This window comes from Stigmatopora argus, chromosome 12 (genome assembly GCF_051989625.1).
Source record: "Stigmatopora argus isolate UIUO_Sarg chromosome 12, RoL_Sarg_1.0, whole genome shotgun sequence".
Lineage (NCBI taxonomy): Eukaryota > Metazoa > Chordata > Actinopteri > Syngnathiformes > Syngnathidae > Stigmatopora > Stigmatopora argus.
The window spans coordinates 3,391,922-3,410,489 of record NC_135398.1 but is presented as its reverse complement, the minus strand read 5'-3'; positions in this window follow the sequence as shown (position 1 = coordinate 3,410,489).

The window sequence follows — 18,568 nt, the reverse complement described above, 5'->3', positions numbered from 1 at the left end:
TGCAGACCTCCCTCTTCTTTGGTGGAAACCCCTAAATTAGGACTCCATTTGTTTTTGTAAATATAATGCTTACCGTATTTTCACGACTATAAGGCGCACATAAAAGTCTTAAATTTTCTCCAAAATAGACAGGGCGCCTTATAATCCAGTGCGCTTTATATATGGACCAATACTAAAATTGTTATCACGATAAAATAAAATGAATCAGTCGATAGGGTACACCGACTCTACTATTTTCCCGTAGACAAAGTACTGCGCAGTGACTGCTGGGATATGTAGTAGTTCTTTTTTCAATACACCCAATGGATTGTGGCCTGTATACATCGACATCAATACAGCTTGACAAAGCATGGAAAGCACCGTTGGAAAAGTTACGCTAGCTACTATTTGTGAATGGATTGTGGCCGCCTGGACGAACGTATAAAACTAGGTGTTTTCGATGACTAATTTGGACAATTGTTCAATTCGGACTTAGAAAATGAGGACTTTGATGGATTTGTGGGTGATGATGACGTGAGTAAGTTGTAAAATGGCTAAATAAAGTACAACCGAACTCAGTTTTGCTTCCGTTGCCTTTTTAAAAACGTGTTTTTAACGTGTGGGTGTAGCGTGCAAGAACTTTATATCCCAGCAGTCACTGCGCACCGGAAACCGGAAAAAGAGTCTAGGGCTGCTTCCGGTAGCCAGCCAGCGCTATTGCGGTTAGATATTCATATATAATATATATGCGTCTAAAAAAACGGTGCATCCTTTGTGTGTTTAAAATACAGAAATAGCACTCGTTACTGACACTGCGGCTAAAAATATGATGCGCCATATAGTCGTGAAAATACGGTACTTCCTGGTTCCAATGTTGTGGCAATATCTAACATTTTTCTTTTCATTTCATTTCCTTCAACCCTACGCGTGCTCCCAATGCGTGCAAACAACCTCATTTATGTGATCAATTTTGAGCCACAATTAAAATGTCTGAACATCTTGTACACGTCGCGTACAAAAGCCATAATTACAACGGGTTGGGTAGGATTTCCATTGACATTGGATCCAATATGACAATGACTGGCACGCAAATAGCAAAAGATGGCAACCCGAGTAGCAAAAGGAACGAGGGAGATTATTTAGGACTTTTTGTCTCGTTGTTTTATAGGCTTCATTTGATAATTAATTAAAGCACACATTTATCATTATGTTAGAGGATTTCACTTCAATTTATTCTAGCCTTTGGTAACAGCACCAAAAGTCTTCCTGTGCTCTGGGACTAGTCCTTATGTAGAGAATTAAACCTGCGGCAGTACGGTCACGGGCTGTATTCCCACCCACTTGAACACAATGACCCCAAAACATTTCAAAGCTGTTTTTGCGACATTGCAAGACCAAAAAACGCACCACCACTGTCAGATATGAAAAAAAAAACACCTCAACTGGGACAATACTGTTAAATATGCAGATGCCACCTTAGTTTACAAAATCTCCCATCACAAAGCTCCTTCACTGCAAGATTTTGTAACAAAAAACAAGGGCTGGCTCTAGAGGTGACTGTGTAGTTCCCTTCAAAAAGAATGCATTCAGCCAAAGCATCTTCTCTCTTCCTATCTGGAACTCAATACAGTCATACCTCGAGCAATTTGAGATACGGGTAAAATTTCGGGCAAATATTTATCTTGAGATACGAGACAAATTTTGATATACGAGCAGACAGCGGATGCGAGTGGCTGCTCATAAGAACATCATGGCCACTGTCTCTCTGGTCGCAACTCCCTCGTGTAATGTCTCTACGAGCACTGGGCGGAGCGTTGCATTTTTTTCAGTGTTTTTTTTCCCGTTAGTCAGTGCAGAATGGCGGAGCTTCTTCGATAATACAAGAGGAGTATATACTACTTCTCGTTGGCAAGTGGTCGTGCGTTAGCCTATTGTGAGGATATTTGTGTGCATCATTTTGGGAATATTTTGAAGGGAAAACAAAAGCAAACAACCCTCGATAGGTTGCATCTGAAAGTCAGGGTGGAGGCGGGGCTAATAGAGCCAAGCCGGGAGAAGAAAGGTATCAACATTTAAAACTAAATTAGAATTAAATTTAGTGTAAGGTTAGATTAAACTTATTTTTGAGTGTCTGCATCATAATCCAAGTTCATTTAAATTTGTTTATGTTATGTTACGAGCGCGTTGCCATGCAAAAAGTCCCCCCCGAATCCTACCTTTTCCCGTATATATGTTGATTAACATGAATATGTTTTATCAATATGTGCTATCCCTTATTAAATAAATCAAAGTCAAAGCTCCAAGCCCCGCACTGGAGGTCTATCCCTTCGATCCCAAGTCCTACTTATTAGCCACCTGTGATATCATAGTCCATTTAGCGCCAGTTTACGCTTCGTAAACAGTCCCAGCAAGATGGGAAAAAAGGATGTGAGTCAAGTTGTGGCAAACTGTCGCAGGATGCTCCCGGCACACTGTGGTCTTTGTCCTCACCTCCAAGTTTGGACCACAGCGTGACGGTCCAGTGAGATCACCACCGTTAAAATAGGAACATTTTTTTCTTCTATTGGGCTATAAAAGGCATCAGGAGTCATTTCACCATTTTAAGACGTTCCTCACTATTTTATCCCGTCATGCTGTTTGACTTTCTTGCCATTTCAAGTCGTTCGCTAATACTAGCATCTTCATTGGATAAAAAAAATTGCAGTTTTTACAAAAAAGGGCAAGAAACTATGATTAAACTGCCTTTCATTCACGTTATGAATCTCATTGGAACGTGGCTAGAATTCTTTTTGTTTTGTTTATCTGGCCCTGGTGATCAAATGATATAATGAGTACTTTGAGGGGGAAAAAAAGAACAAGTGCACCTGCATTTCATCGCCTGGGGGTGTTAGAGAACACACACACACACACACACACCCGCACACGCACACAACAACAGCAACACTCGTGAAACGGATGATTTGAAATCTAGCATGCGTATCATTACATCTGGAACAACTTGTACGAGGCTGTTAATAGCAACAGGCAGATTAAACGGCATGTCTCGTTTAGCTCCCGTCTGGCGATAAGGAGCGCCAATAGCGTATGCCGCTTGTGATCGTCGGCATATGGCGAATAAAAGAAGTTATAAATCCTCATAAGTTAACAGTGTTTATGTATACGGTGCAAATGTTATGTCTGAATTAAGGTAACAAATAATGCTGTTTCTAAAGTTATTATTGGCATGAATTTTTTTTAGATGATCTCAAGTCACACCAGGAAATTTTTAATATTTTTATCTCTCTAGGAAGTCCAAATCTCTGACCGCTTTCATTTAATATCGATATGCCTATATATGATGTGGAAAATTACGAGATTTATGGCTCGCCTTGGCTCAGTCTGATTGACAACTAGAAATAAAGCAGAGATATTGTGTGGAGTACCTCAAGGGTCCATTCTCTGACCCCTTTTATTTCACATCTTAATCTTCATAATGAATGCGAAGCTCGTAGCATTTAAAGGATGTCAGTTTTGCGCTTAAAATGTGTCTTTCTTGTAGTGATATGAAAATAATGGTCTAATTATGACACTGAGTTGCTAAATTTGTGTAAATAAATAGTTGGAATAAAACTAAATCTGAATTATATTATCGGAAATTGTAATTTTTCTATTTTGGAATCTCTGAATTGAGAATTTAGAGATTGAACTCTAATGTTTCGGTTTAAAAATGCTGATTAAATTCATTAAAAAAACATTTTAAATAAGAATAGCAAATGAGTCAACATCATGAGACCATTCAGCTTTTCCAATGCAATGATCAAAAATCTAACCCTAAAATTCAAATTGCATCATTCAAATTCAATTTTTTTTCTTTTCCAACAAAAAACTAAAATTCGGTTGCTGCACATTTACTTCTCTGAAAACTACCATTGTTCTTACGAATAGGGGTTTTCTCTCAAATATACATTTTGAAAAGCGAGTTTTTCTACCATTCTATTGTTACACTATCCTACAAAAACATTTGACATCCTTATATTAAAAATATACTCTTATAACAGAACATAAATTATGACAGAGCATGACTCATAGCATCCAAAGGTGAAAGCTTGTTTGGTTGCCGCAGCAACAACACAAACGATTGAAGCCAGATAACGCGTGGAAAAGAAAATGACGGCTTGCTCAATACGCGACAGGTAACCACTTTTGCACAGGTGTGGCCCGATAACAAAAGGAACCCCGTGTTTTTGCGCCGTTGCTTGGCAGCGTAGGGAAGCCCTCGGTGGCGACTCTTGACGTCAAAACCCGTCATTAATTTCTCCGTCGTGCGGGCTGCCCTTATGATGAGTCACCTGGTGACGCTTTGACAGGTGAAGGAATGCGGCCCGCTTATTTCCCAGGGAGCGTAGTGGTTGCGGGGTAGCGCGTTGTGTGGTCTTTGGCCTGCCCGGGGGGAACTTTCCAGCAGACTTTACAACAATATTGCTTTAAATTGCACATGCAGCTAGCTGACTGTTCAATTTAGCCGACCTTGACACACACACACGCACACGTGAAGCCTCCGTCCCGCTCTTGCTAACTATCGGTATGCCGACCTATTAAAATTGTAACCTGAGAACAAAATGTCTTCGGGCTGATTATGCCTCTCTGGTTACTGTAGCCAACCGATCAAATGCTAACATTCCGGCCATGTCGTATTATATTTTTGGGTTGGGTGTAATACGCAGGTGCATAGTAAAGCGAAAGGAAATGATTTATAGCGCACAATTATGATTCATTCTCATTGTTTTAATCTGGCGACTATTATTTTTAGATGAAAAAGAAAGATTAAGTGACGAATGTAGGTAGACGTCGAAGATCAGTTCTTACGTCAATATATCTCTGCTAGATTTCTAGTTGCATACCTGTCAACCTCTGCCGATAACTGCCCTTATAAATGATTATGATTCCCCTTACAAACCCCCCAAAAACCTTACAAACACCGTACGACTCGTACGGTGTTTGTAAGGTTTTTTGGGGGGTTGTAAGGGGAATCATAATCATTTATAAGGGCAGTTATCGGCAGAGGTTGACAGGTATGTAGTTGTCAATCAGACTGAGCCAAGGTGAGTCATAAATGTTGTAATTTTCCACATCCAATATAAGCAAATAGATATTAAATGAAAGCGGTACAAGAATGGACCCTTGAGGTACTCCATGCGGTCTTGCTTTGTTCAGACTCATGCAAACTGAAAATTTCATAATTTTCCACATCCTGGGCTGGAGGAAGTCTTTAGAAATGAAATAAAACGGGTCAGAGAATGGATCCTTGTGGTACTCCATGCGATTTTTCTTTCTTCAGACTAATGCGAGCCAAAAATGTCATAATTTTCCACAACCTGAGCTGGAGGAAGTCTTTAGATATGAAATAAAAAGGGGTCAGAGAACTCCACGTGATATCTCTGCTTGATTTCTAGTTGTCAATCAGACTGAACCAAGGTGAGTCATAAATGTTGTAATTTTCCACATCATATATAAGCATATAGATATTAAATGAAAGCGGTACGAGAATGGACCCTTGAGGTACTCCACGCGGTCTTGATTTGTTCAGACTTATGCGAGCCAAAAATGTCATAATTTTTCACAACCTGAGCTGGAGGAAGTCTTTAGATATGAAATAAAAAGGGGTCAGAGAATGGACCCTTGAGGTACTCCACGCGATTTTTCTTTGTTCAGACTAATGCGAGCCAAATGTCCGATTATTATTATTATTATTATTATTAAAAATGTCATAATTTTCCACAACCTGAGCTGGAGGAAGTCTTTAGATATGAAATAAAAGGGGTCAGAGAATGGACCCTTGAGGTACTCCACGCGATTTTTCTTTGTTCAGACTAATGCGAGCCAAAAATGTCATAATTTTTCACAACCTGAGCTGGAGGAAGTCTTTAGATATGAAATAAAAAGGGGTCAGAGAATGGACCCTTGAGGTACTCCACACGGTCTTGCTTTGTTCAGGCCCATGTGAGCCAAAAATATCATAATTTTCCACAACCTGAGCTGGTGGAAGTCTTTAGATATTAAATAAAAGGGGTCAGAGAATGGACCCTTGAGGTACGCCACGCGATCTTGCTTTGTTCAGACTCCTACTTTCCGATTAACATAAGACATTCCTATCTTTTAAAGAAGATCAATGAGTCTTACCTACTGTTCCAGTCTGCCAAGTAGTATGATCTGATCAACTGCGACCCAGTGATACCACAACAGATGATTTGGCCTCCATCTTTGGTCAGAGGAATATCATTGAAAACTTGAAAAATCACTGTCTCCGTCCAGTGATGTGGCCGAAATCCAGTCTGAAACGAGAAATCACAGTAAGTCTTATTGACCAGGATTTTACATCCAGCCCTGTTTGTTTTTGGCAGTGATTATTCAATGCTTCTGCGAGGTCTTTTACCATCAAAAGTTTGGTATTGTGGTAGAACATCCACGAATTGTTGAACCCAGTGTCATGGTGTGATGGTCCAGAGCTCCCAATCGGGTAAATATTAGCTCGTGTTACTATATTAACGGGCCTAAATCTTGTCCCTGGAGTTATTTTCTTGCTTGAATTCCTTCTCGGGAATTCGGGGACGCTACAGAGTCTGCCAGCTCAGCAAAGCCGAGTCGGTGTGAACATTCTCCTCTCTCCTGTCAGTGCACGCTGCGTGAATTACTACCGCTGGTGCTGCTGCGGTGGTTCCTCAACCTGGTGGCTGTGGGACCTCCCAAGTAGTCTCCAAATAAATCCCCGGGATTATTTCAGTCCTATTTTTATAAATGGTAAATTGTCCATTTTTTGGGGGGTAGTCGTTTTTCACAATGTTGTTTTAACGTCTGTGGCTGAAACACTATCAAAAAAATACGACGAAAAAAAATGAGCGATTACGTTTGCACGTGGAGGCCACACATGGTTTTCGGTCTCGGTCCAAAAACGGCACTTTGCAATTATTCAATAAGTTATTTCCGTGTTGAAATATTCGTATTATTTCAGGACGGTTATAAAGAGCGAGTCGAATTATAATGGCTGACATTTAAAGGGAAGTGGGTTAACATGAAATGTGTTTGACTAAAAATATGAACGTGTCGTGGAATACAATAGTACGTTATCAAAATTGGGTGATAACTCATTTTTATGCATAAAATGTAAGTATATAATATTATTGTATTGATCCGTTCTACAAACATTCGTCACAGTTCAATATATCTATCAGCGGCGGTCTGTGCATTTTCTAGCGATGCCTTCAATCCAACCCTCAAAAACTATTTTATGGCTAGAAAACCTCTACTGCAGCTACAGCTGTGACACATAAAAATAATCAATAATAACCTCATACAATTGAAATATTATTTAGGAATGTAGCCATATTTTCCGCACCAAAAATCCTTTTTAACTGTACACAATATCCATCCTCCTTTCTTCCTTCTTTTCTATTGCCATCGACGCTAATGCTGAAAGTCGAGCCTGTCCTGTCTTATTTCTGGCATACGTTTTTATTCGATTTAGTGCTGAAAATGTTTGTTCCCGGTTGAGAGATTTGCTTGCTTTGGAGTTGTCCGACCTTTCTTAATGATGTCCAGCTTTTTTCTCTTGAAAAGTCTGTCTTGAAAATGGCTTTAAATCAACAACAATATATATGCTTGTGCAGCTCGCTCCAGATACAGTTTGGTAGCTCTGGCTAATCCACTCTCTCACTAGCCAATCATAGTTGGTGAAAGCGATGACTTATCACTATGCCTGCGAGAAGGCATTGTGGTGTTGCCAACTCGAAATCTGATTGGTTAAAGCAACAGTCTTATCGACCCTTGTTTAATGCAGCAGCGCCTGCAGAACTGATTGTGAAGGCCTTGAGGCAGATTTCTGACCCTGGCAACAAATAATGGCTGAAACTTGATTGGTTAAATGCTTCAATATGAAAACACACATCTGGAAGCAGTGCAACCAGGGGGAAAAGCTATGAAAGGAAGCTAACAGACAATTTGGAATTATTTAATAAGTATTGATGGACAAAATATAATATATGATTCAGATATTTCTTAGGCCAGCAGAGAAGGCCTTGAAGGCCCTGACGGCCCGCCACTGATATATATAAAACGTAACAACTGTATAATTTGAAATTAGCATGACAGGTTCTTCAACAAACACGAACGCTAGCCTTAAAAAATTGCGATAACAACCCGAACTATAGTTAATGTTTGGAAATTCATCAGCAAAGTTCAAAGCTTAGCATCCTTGTAGACAAATATGAAACGAAACAACTAACTTGAGTTCATTGATCGTTAAAATGCGTTGAATTCAATTTCGGAAAGAGGCCGTTTTAGAGCACAAGATGCTAACCAGGCTCGGCGTTCCCCTGTGGCAACTGTCTGGACGCCTACTCAAAGTCAATGTCTTGAGTCTAATGTAAGAAACCTGGAAGTTCTCCACTTGTTATTCCTGGAAAGCCTCCCCGGATTCATGCACGCCATACTAAACAAACAAAAAATCCCAAATAGCGCTAGCGACGTGCTAGCCGTTTGTTTGTTTTGCCGGTTATTAAACGTGTCATCCCGCAGCGCTCTTATCCAAACCCAAAGACAAAGGGGGGGGTGACTTTCCAAATATGCCAAGGACTACCACCTCCGTGCGGTGCCGCGACACGCCCCATCACGTTGAAGGATTGCATGGAAGTGACACGGCAATAAAAGGCCTCGGGTTTGAAAAGCAAACATCTCCGCTTAAAACAAATACAGGTGAGTTGCCATGTTCCCAGCAGACAAATCCTGAAAGGAGATGATGCACAAAAGCTTGGAAAATAAATGTCGCTAGAGGGCCCTGGGAAAGGATGAGCTTTTTTCTCAGGAGACAATAGCGAGACTGGAAAGCATGAAACACCTGGCGGTCGCATGGAACTTCAAAGGCTTTCAGAGCTTTTACTCCATTTTTTTTGACATCATTTGGAAAATGATTTGCTCCCAAGCAACCCCCCTAAAGTCCAGATATATAATTTAATGTAGTAATTAGCTGTGCAGACTTAAGACACCACTTGCCTGATGTAAAACAGCAGCTCCAGAACATGATCCAAGCCTAACCTCCATGTTCCATAGTGGAAAAGATGAACTTTAACAGCCAGTTTAAGCGAATTGGACATGTTTCGTTGTCAATGGCGGGGGAATAGGATCACTTTGCATCGCTTCTTTGTCATTTTAGGGTACATACAGGTAATTTTGCATCAATGTATTACTTTTGGGGGGGATTTCCAGGCTGCTTCCTATTTGTTGGTAGCTTTCTGCTGATTTTTGGGTTACTTCCTGTTAGATTTGGGGATTTTAAGATTTCTTGTTAGCTCATTGGCTACCGATGTCAGCACCGTTTTGGATTGGACTGGATAACTTTATTCATCCCGTATTCGGGAAATTTCGTTGTCACAGTAGCAAGAGGGTGAGAATACAGACACAGAAAAATACATTTTAGACAAATAGATAGGTAATAAGTAAGTTAATAAATAAATACATGAATAAATATATAAATAAATAAGCGTGTTGTTGATATATATTTTTATGTATATATACATATATATAAATATATATATACATACATATATAAGCACATATATATACATACATACACATAGATGTACATGCATGCATACGGTAGGTCTTAACACTCAGCCATTTGTTTTGTTAAAGAGCCTGTTTTGACTGCAAAGGCGAAAGATCGAACATGACTGTGGATATGAAATTCTGCAACATCCAGTAGCGCACAGACTCGATCACACAACTCACCAAATTCTGGTTTTACGCCATCCATGTCAACAAAAAAAGGCTATTGATTTGTTTTGTACAGTATGACTGAGCTCTAAAATTCCCCCCTGCCCAGGACCCCGAGCAGACTACTTCTGGCCCGTGGGCCGTATGTTTAACACCCCATGCACAAGACAATAAATGGACGTATCTGCAGAAAAAAATGCCGAAGAAGTGAATTTGCGACAAGTGAAGTCACGATAATCAAGATAGCCATATTGTGCATGGAAACAGCAGCAAAACAAAGCAAAATTCCTTCGCCTGGCCCACTTTATTTGAATTAGCCATCATGTAAAAAGCCACTGCGGCGACTCGCAGATTGCAAACATCAGGCAAGGCCTCGCGGAGCCTGCATGCTAACCAGCCCCCAAAATAGGCCCGGCTATTTCTGCGCACGGGCTGCGGGGGGAAACATGTGTTTGACATCAGCATCGCTCTGCAGACGCCAACGCCGTTGTCCCCTTCCGACTTCAACGCCAATCACATAATTACAGATCAATCCATCAACAAAGATCCAGCGTTCGGACACTTTGCGGTGGCCGGAGTGCCAGACAAGTGGCTTTGTTCCCCTGCTCAAATCATTGCCACGGATCATACTTTTTTTTTAAAAAAAAGTGCGAAATGACTTGAGCGACGCGAGGATGAGGTGATGGCGACATGAAAAGGGACGTGAAAAGATGTATTTTTCTGGGAATTAGGAATTTCAGGAGCGCATAAATAGTGGAAAACGCATTTATTCGCATGCTTTTCACACAAAATCTAGCTAAACGACAACTTTGTCTAACTTTATCACTTTTATCTCTTTGCTAGCTTCCAATTTAAACCCTTATATAATTAATTAGACTTTTTTTTACACTAAACTAACAGGTTACTCTAATTTTGTTTTTATTGTCAGTGACTGTTTTACATTGTTACTCCTACATTAGTACTTTGAATATTAAAAAAAAATATTTTTGAATTTATATTTCACCATTATTATTTTTTAATTTGACTTAGGTTATGCTAAATGATAAACTATATTATTTTGCATTTATTCTTTTACTTGAATGTTGCATTACTTGTAACTTTACATGTCAGGCTTATATAACCTCTCTGATATAAACTAACTGCAGAAAAACCGTGGGAGTCGAAGTCACGTGACAAACAAAAGCGTGTTTGCATAAAAGGATCCAATGACAAAATGGCCGCTAATTTCGAAACAGACTGTCAGCAAGCATCAAAGACACGACACGATAATTGGTTCAACACTTAACTCCAACACATTGCTTTTGTTTTTCATTCTTTGAATTTTACTCCACTTAAAAATTAGCCGGGCGTCAACTCACTTGTTATCGTCTTATTTCAACTTTTTCAAAACTTGAGTTGTGTCTTTGATTTCCACCTAAATACTTAAATTCTGCTTCTTTTCCTGCTTAACTGTACTCACTTTCCACATATCTGACCTTAACATTTAATTTTTATTATGTTTTTGACATACCGAACGTCCAATTCTATTTTGAGAGGTGGCTCACGACGAAAAAAGGTCAAGAGGTCAAATGCCGTTTGAACAGCGGCCCTACTTTTTAATCAATTTTCCACATTTGGCTTTTTCAGCGTCAAAAACAGAAGCGTGCTAATGTTGTTCAAGACGTCTTCTCGTGACCCCTAAATTGGACGCGGGGCTGCAAAGTAGCAAAGCAGCCGGCAAGCCTCAAGACCACCCCGCCGCCGCCACCCCCCCAACTGGAAGCCCACCGCTTTGACAAACCATGAGTGTTTACCCAATCAGCTTGCGGGGAAAAGGACCCGCCGGCTCTCTAATTTTCCAGCCTGCAGCCATATGGCGCTTTGGTGCCGTAACCGCTCGCAGATGAGCCCCAAATAAGACGTTTGGGGTGCATCCTCCTCTACACTTGAGGGAGGGGTGGCGACTTGACTTTGTGCTGGTTATAATAACCTAACTACAGATTATTCCCCCCATGTAATTTGCAGTGGGGTCAGGGGATGCCGAATATAGAAATGCAACCACATGAAGACAAGCAGACCCCAAAATAGCAGGTTTGACGTTTGCCTTTAGAGGTGGGGTCTTTCTGCCTTTTTTGGGGGGGGGTCAAGCGGTTTGCAGGAAGGCCACACATGTCAAGCAGATTTTAGACAATAAACGAATGCACATTCGTGTTCATCTGGGGTGGCAAACAAGTTAGACGCAAAGAGCCAACTTTTTAAACTGAGGGTCAATAAAGATGCCAAATTATTATTTAAAAAAATAAATAATTTAATACTGATGAATTTGAGTGTGTTTTAAGAGAGAATAAAAATACCGTATTTTCACGAATAAGGCGCACATAAAAGTCTTAAATTTTCTCCAAAATAGACAGGGCGTCTTATTATCCAGTAGTATCCCTTACAAACCCCCCCAAAAACCTTACAAACACCGTAGTACGGTGTTTGTAAGGTTTTTTGGGGGTTTGTAAGGGGAATCATAATCATTTATAAGGGCAGTTATCGGCAGAGGTTGACAGGTATGGTATTGACAAAAGGACTATATATCCCAGCAGTCACTGCGCACCGGAAATAGCGTCTGGGGCTGCTTCTGTAGACAGCGCTATTACGGTTCGATAATCATCCATAAATAATATATATATATATATGCCATGCCTGGCTGCGTCTTTAAAAACGGTGCGTCCTTTGTGTGTGTAAAATACAGAAATAGCACTCGTTATTGACATTGCGGCTAAAAATACGATGCGCCGAATAGTCGTGAAAATACGGTAAGAGAAACATGAAATGAGGCAAAAAGCCGCATTTATTTTGGCCGGGAGCCGCATAGGGTTCGAGAGCCACGTGTTTGCCACCCCTGATCGCAGTGAGCCATATTTTTTATTTCATTTTTTTTCTCACCAAGTTTCGCGGCAGCTTCACAGGAATTGTTGTGCAGGTGTGGTTGCCGTTTCCAGAGCCAAGACGACTGTTACACGCCATGTCTGCTGCAATTAGACAAATATACAGACATATTTCTCAATGTGTAATTATTAGCTTGTATTGTGACTAACTTGCACTGCATTTGAAAGCTTTGAAATGGGATTAAAATGCTTAACAGAGTAATTTATGTCTTTATTCATTCACTTTGTGTAGGTGTATCATTGCAAAATCCAATTAATTGATTGAATTGCACAATTTAGACAGTTTTTACAGTTCATTTTACTCTTGTAATAGCCCCTCCCCTCACGTTTTCTATTTTATTACCCCTTTCTTGCGAAACAAAGCGAGATGACTGTGGTTCGGGTGCCAGATGGTAGATAATAACTGCCTTTTAAATGTAAAATGGATATATACAACCTCACCTAAGTAGAAATAGACAAGCATTTCTTAGAAAACAGCCATCGGATTAGTGTGTTAAAAGCATCTACGTGCAAGTATGTTGTTATTAAATCGTATCCTTTACTATTGTCAAAGTGCGTATGGTCTTTTTAAGGGCTTTTAATTCCCTTGACAGGCTGTAAAAATGTGTGAAAAAGAGATGATTGTGGAAGTTTTCAAGGATTTGTACTCACTAACTATGATAGTAACACAAAAAAAGCCCATAAAAACTGTTAACAAACACTTTGACCTTTTTAGCGTTGTTAGTATTCTTTTATTTTTGTCATCTGTCATTAGTTTATAGGCTAATTATGACTGCATAGTTTCATTTTATTTTATGAAATCCTTACGGAAATGTAATATTAATGACTTAAATGTGACATAATTTTTTTCGGGCAATGTGAGCAATATTCAACAAAGTCACCGACGACTCATAAATATGGATATTGTTATTTTAATAAAGCTTTAGATTTAGCAAGAGTACAAATGAAGTGTCCCAGGATGTGCTTCCTGGTTTGTAATGTTATCACAACTTCGTATCAGGACACACATGGAAGGATTGTGAATGCAAATCATCGTACTGTTAATGATTGACAGGCAACAGGAAACACGGCTTAGGGAGTCCACAAGTGAGGAAATCCCACTTTATGTCCGACAAAGAACCCGTGTTGATCATTCAAAGAATTGATAATACGTGGAATCTGTTAACACTAATCTGTACTCCTCATTTATTGCTTAATGTTGACCTCGCTGACACTGTATGACAGCAATTTATGAAGAATTGCACTGTTGCCTTGTGCTCAGTGTCACGTCGTCAGGTGAGTTAAAAAAAATAAAAAAAATACCACAAAATGATTTTTGGTTTATGGCTGTTAGTTGAAAACAAAAAAAATACCACGAAATGACTTTTGGTTTACGGCTGTTGGTTGAAAACAAAGAAAATGAATGAACCTATATGGGTTTTTGATGCGTACTAATCAGCAGGTTTAACCTCATATTCCACATGTGTCAAAGTGGCGGCCCAGGGGCAAAATCTGGCCCGCCGCATCATTTTGTAAGGCCCGGAAAAGTAAATCATGAGTGCCGACTCTCTGTTTTAGGATCAAATTAAAATGAAGAGTATAGATGTATATTAAATTTCCTGATTTTCCCCCTTTTAAATCAACAATTGTCATTTTTTAATCAATTTTTTGTGTTTTTAGTTCAAAAATCCTTTTGTAAAATCTAAAAATATATTTTAAAAAAGCTAAAATAAACATTGTTTTCGATCTATAAAAAAAACTGAATATTCAGGGATTTTAATCCAGTTCTTTTAATCCATTTATAAAAAAAAACTAAATATTATATCTAAAATGGTCCGGCCCACGTGAAATCAAGTTGACGTTAACGTGGCCCGCAAACCAACCCGAGTCTGACACCCCTGTATTAACCATTGACGGCAATCCATTTGGAGAGCTATAGGAAACATAATAATCTGAAATGAGACATACATTGTCACTTTCTGATTTCTCTTCCCTTTTTGCACACGCCCCACGGCACAGGTGAAGCTCCAACGCCCCCTCAGGGGTCTTCCTTTTACCCCTTCCTTCACCTGCTTTGATCCCTCACCCCTCCGACCCCGAAACGACATTCAGCCGCCACTTTGAATCCAAGCGGGGCTAATCTAGGTGATTTTTATCTTTACTCTTGGAAACCAAAAATCCTCTCCTAAGGTCAAGAAGACGAAAAAAAAGGATCCTAATGAGGATTACTCAGCGGCGCCACCTGCTTTCCCATCCACAGGTTGCCCGAAGGGCGCCGCCCCTTCAGCGTCAAGCTTTTGAGCAGATGCCGCCGCCACCGTGCTGGTCTGGCTTTTGAAACATTGACCTATGCGGTTGAATTTAGCGCCCTCCAAAACGCCAATTAAATTTGCTGTGGCCAAATATATCAAGCAATTTCAAGTTATGACTCATATTTGGCTGCTTTTGAGCAGCAGCCGCAGGTTGTGCTAAAGTATTTTCAAGTTAAATAAAAATACAAACAAAACAAAAAAAACACGAGTCTTGCATGACAGTTAAACAAATGGCCGTACTTGTTTGGTGATTTAATGTCCGTTTTGTAAGCATTTTCTTTTTATACCACACAATGTAGTAATTATTCTGACAGGTTTTTGCTAAGAACAGCCCGGTTATATTTTTGGGGCATGAGAAATGTAGGAAAATTGAGAATTGTATTATTTACAAAAGCTTCTAGTACAATGCTACATCTTGCTAGCTCAAACTTGTTTTTTTTTTATGTGAAAAGTGATTATTTTTTTAAATTATTTGACCCAAATCTGAAATAATTAGGTACATATTCGAGTATGTATATTGTGGTAATTATAATGGGGGTGATCCTAGTTCGCGTTTTTTCGTTTATCGTCTGGTCTACATTAACCGCGATATTCGAGGGATTACTGTAATTTATTTTCTGGACTATAGGTCAATTTTTTTTGTAGTTTTGCTGGGTCTGCGACTTATACTCAAGTGTGACTGTATTTTTTTTCTCACTGATCGCCAAGAGCTTGTTATATTATGATTTATTTATGCCCCAAAAATTTTAATTGGTTACTTTAACGCAGGGGTGTCAGACTCGGGTTGGGTCGCGGGCCGCATTAACGTCAACTCGATTTCATGTGGGCCGGACCATTTTAGATATATTTAGATTTTTATATATAAATGGATTAAAAGAACTGGATTAAAAGCCCTGAATATTTAGTTTTTTATAGATCTAAAACAATGTTTATTTTAGCTTTTTTAAATATATTTTTAGATTTTACAAAATGATTTTTGAACTAAAAACACAGAAAAAATGGATTAAAAAATGACAATTATTGATTTAAAAGGGGGAAAATCAGGAAATTTAATATACATCTATACTCTTCATTTTAATTTGATCCTAAAACAGAAAGTCGGCACTCATGATTTACTTTCCCGGGCCACACAAAATGATGCGGCGGGCCGGATTTGGCCCCCGGGCCGCCACTTTGACACACATGTGCTTTAACAGGTTTCTATTTTGTCTGTTGTTCCCTATTTTCTATAAAACCAACATATAAGGTTTGTTCTTGTTTTCTAATCATGTAAAAAAACTGTCCCTCAAAACTGCATTTTATAATCCGGTGCGACTTATAGTCTGAAAAATATTGTTTGTATTGTATAAAACATTTTTTACCTGATTGGGATCCTCTTTTTAACAAAAGTGGAATGATTTGATCCTTTGATTTTTGTTGTTTTTTTACAAGTTTGCACATCCTCGCTCTTGTGTTTGTAACTGTCAAAAGAAAATGAATGGTTGCAAAAAAAACGTCCATTTTAGCCAGTCATTTCCTGATCATCTAAACACGAGTTAGCGATGGATACAATTGAAATAGGATGGAGATTATCAAGGAAGGCGTTTTCGCAGGAAGGAATTAGCCAAATGTGTTAATTGTTCTTTTCTAATCGAACAGGCGTCGCCCTCCACGCGGCCGTCCCGGCCCTCCCTAATCGCCCATTAACCTCCTACGTGCACATTTTCCACGGCTGCCATGCTTTTACGAACGTCCTGCGAGTAGACATTTCATATGGAGAAAGGGAAAAATAATAATAGCAGCATTCCAAAGGGGCTGTAATTTTGTTCCGGCGGCTAAACCGTGTCCATTATGGTCAGGGTCAAGGAACACATCCCAGCCCGTCATCAGGGGCACGGCGGTTGGCCACATCTGAGGCGCCTGTCGCGGCCAGTGGAAAGACGCGGCGTGTTAGCGTAGCGTTCAGCCAGTCGTGAGCCGCAGGCCCCCGGCTCCATTGGTGACCCCCCTCCTGACCACGCCGCCATCTAATTTAGGCATACATGTCCCCATTGACATATCCACCCTTCTCTGCAATTGACATGATCTGATACAATGGCTTTCAGGTCTGCACGCTACTGCAAAAAGACAACATTGGCAGGAAGACCAGTTCTAGGGCTTGCTTTTAGGGTCACGTTCGGGTTAAGATCGGGTTCGTTCATTTTCCGAGACGCTTATCGTCCCCGGTAGGTCGATTGTACACTCTAATTTAAATGGTATGAATGTGAGCGTGTATGGTTTTCTGCAGTGGCGGGCCTTCAGGGCCTTCAAGGCCTTCTCTGATGGCCTAAGAAATATCTGAATCATATATTTTGTCCGTCAATACTTATTAAATAATTCCAAATGGTCTGTTAGCTTCCTTTCATTGCTTTTCCCCCTGGTTGCACTGCTTCCAGATGTGTGTTTTCATATTGAAGCATTTAACCAATCACATTTCAGCCATTATTTGTTGCCAGGGTCAGAAATCTGCCTCAAGGCCTTCACAATCAGTTCTGCAGGCTCTGCTGCATTAAACAAGCGTCGATAAGACTGTTGCTTTAACCAATCAGATTTCGAGTTGGCAACACCACAATGCCTTGTCGCAGGCGTCATCGCTTTCACCAACTATGATTGGCTAGTGATTAGCCAGAGCTACCAAAGTGTATCTGTAGTGAGCTTCGCAAGCAAATATATTGTTGTGTTGATTTAAAGCCATTTTCAAGACGGACTATGCAAGAAATACGACAGGACAGGCTCGACTTTCAGCATTAGCTTCGATGGCGATAGAAAAGAAGGAAGAAAGAAAGGAGGATGGATATTGTGTACAGTTAAAAAGGATTTTTGGTGAGTAAAATATGGCTATATTGCTAAATAATATTTCAATTGTGGGCCAAGTTCTGATATCTGAAAAGCTCCAGTGTTTGTATTCAATCACTAAATGCTGCTAGGAAGTGGATTTTACCAGTTGAAGGCGCTACGAGAAAATGCACGGACCGCCACTGGTTTTCTGTGTACTCTTGTACCTTATGATGGGTTGGCCCAGGGTGTCTTTGCTGGGATTGGCTTCAGCACCCTCTGGAGTTCCCACATCGGGGAATACGCTGGCACGACGTACTTTTCAATTCAAGTCAATCCGGGTCCATTGAAGTCAAAACAAACTGCGTAGGAGACCCTGAAAAGCCAAAAGATGGCGGTTAACTGACGCATGCCGGCCTACATTTTTTGGCAAGTGGGTCACCAAAATGTGAAGCATTTTTAATCATGAAGGCCCTGGTTGCCCAGAAATGCTTTAAGTGTGGTATCAAGATTACAGTACAATCAAGTCGAACTGTCTACACCGTCAGAAATAGTCACTTTTTTAAAACTTTAACGATACCGTTGAGATCAATTTACATAACATCGACATTCTTTCGTAGTGATTTGGATAGCTTTTCATATGTTAGCATGAAGTTTCTTTTCTCATTAGCAAAGAGAAATGACACCATTCAGCTCGCATATATTGAGACTTGTAGCATACATTTTGAAATAAAATAGGAATAAAATTTTCTGACACTATTACTAAGGCATATGGTATCATTCTAAAGCACATTTGGATTGGATTGGATAACTTTATTCATCCCGTTTTCGGGAAATTTTATTGTG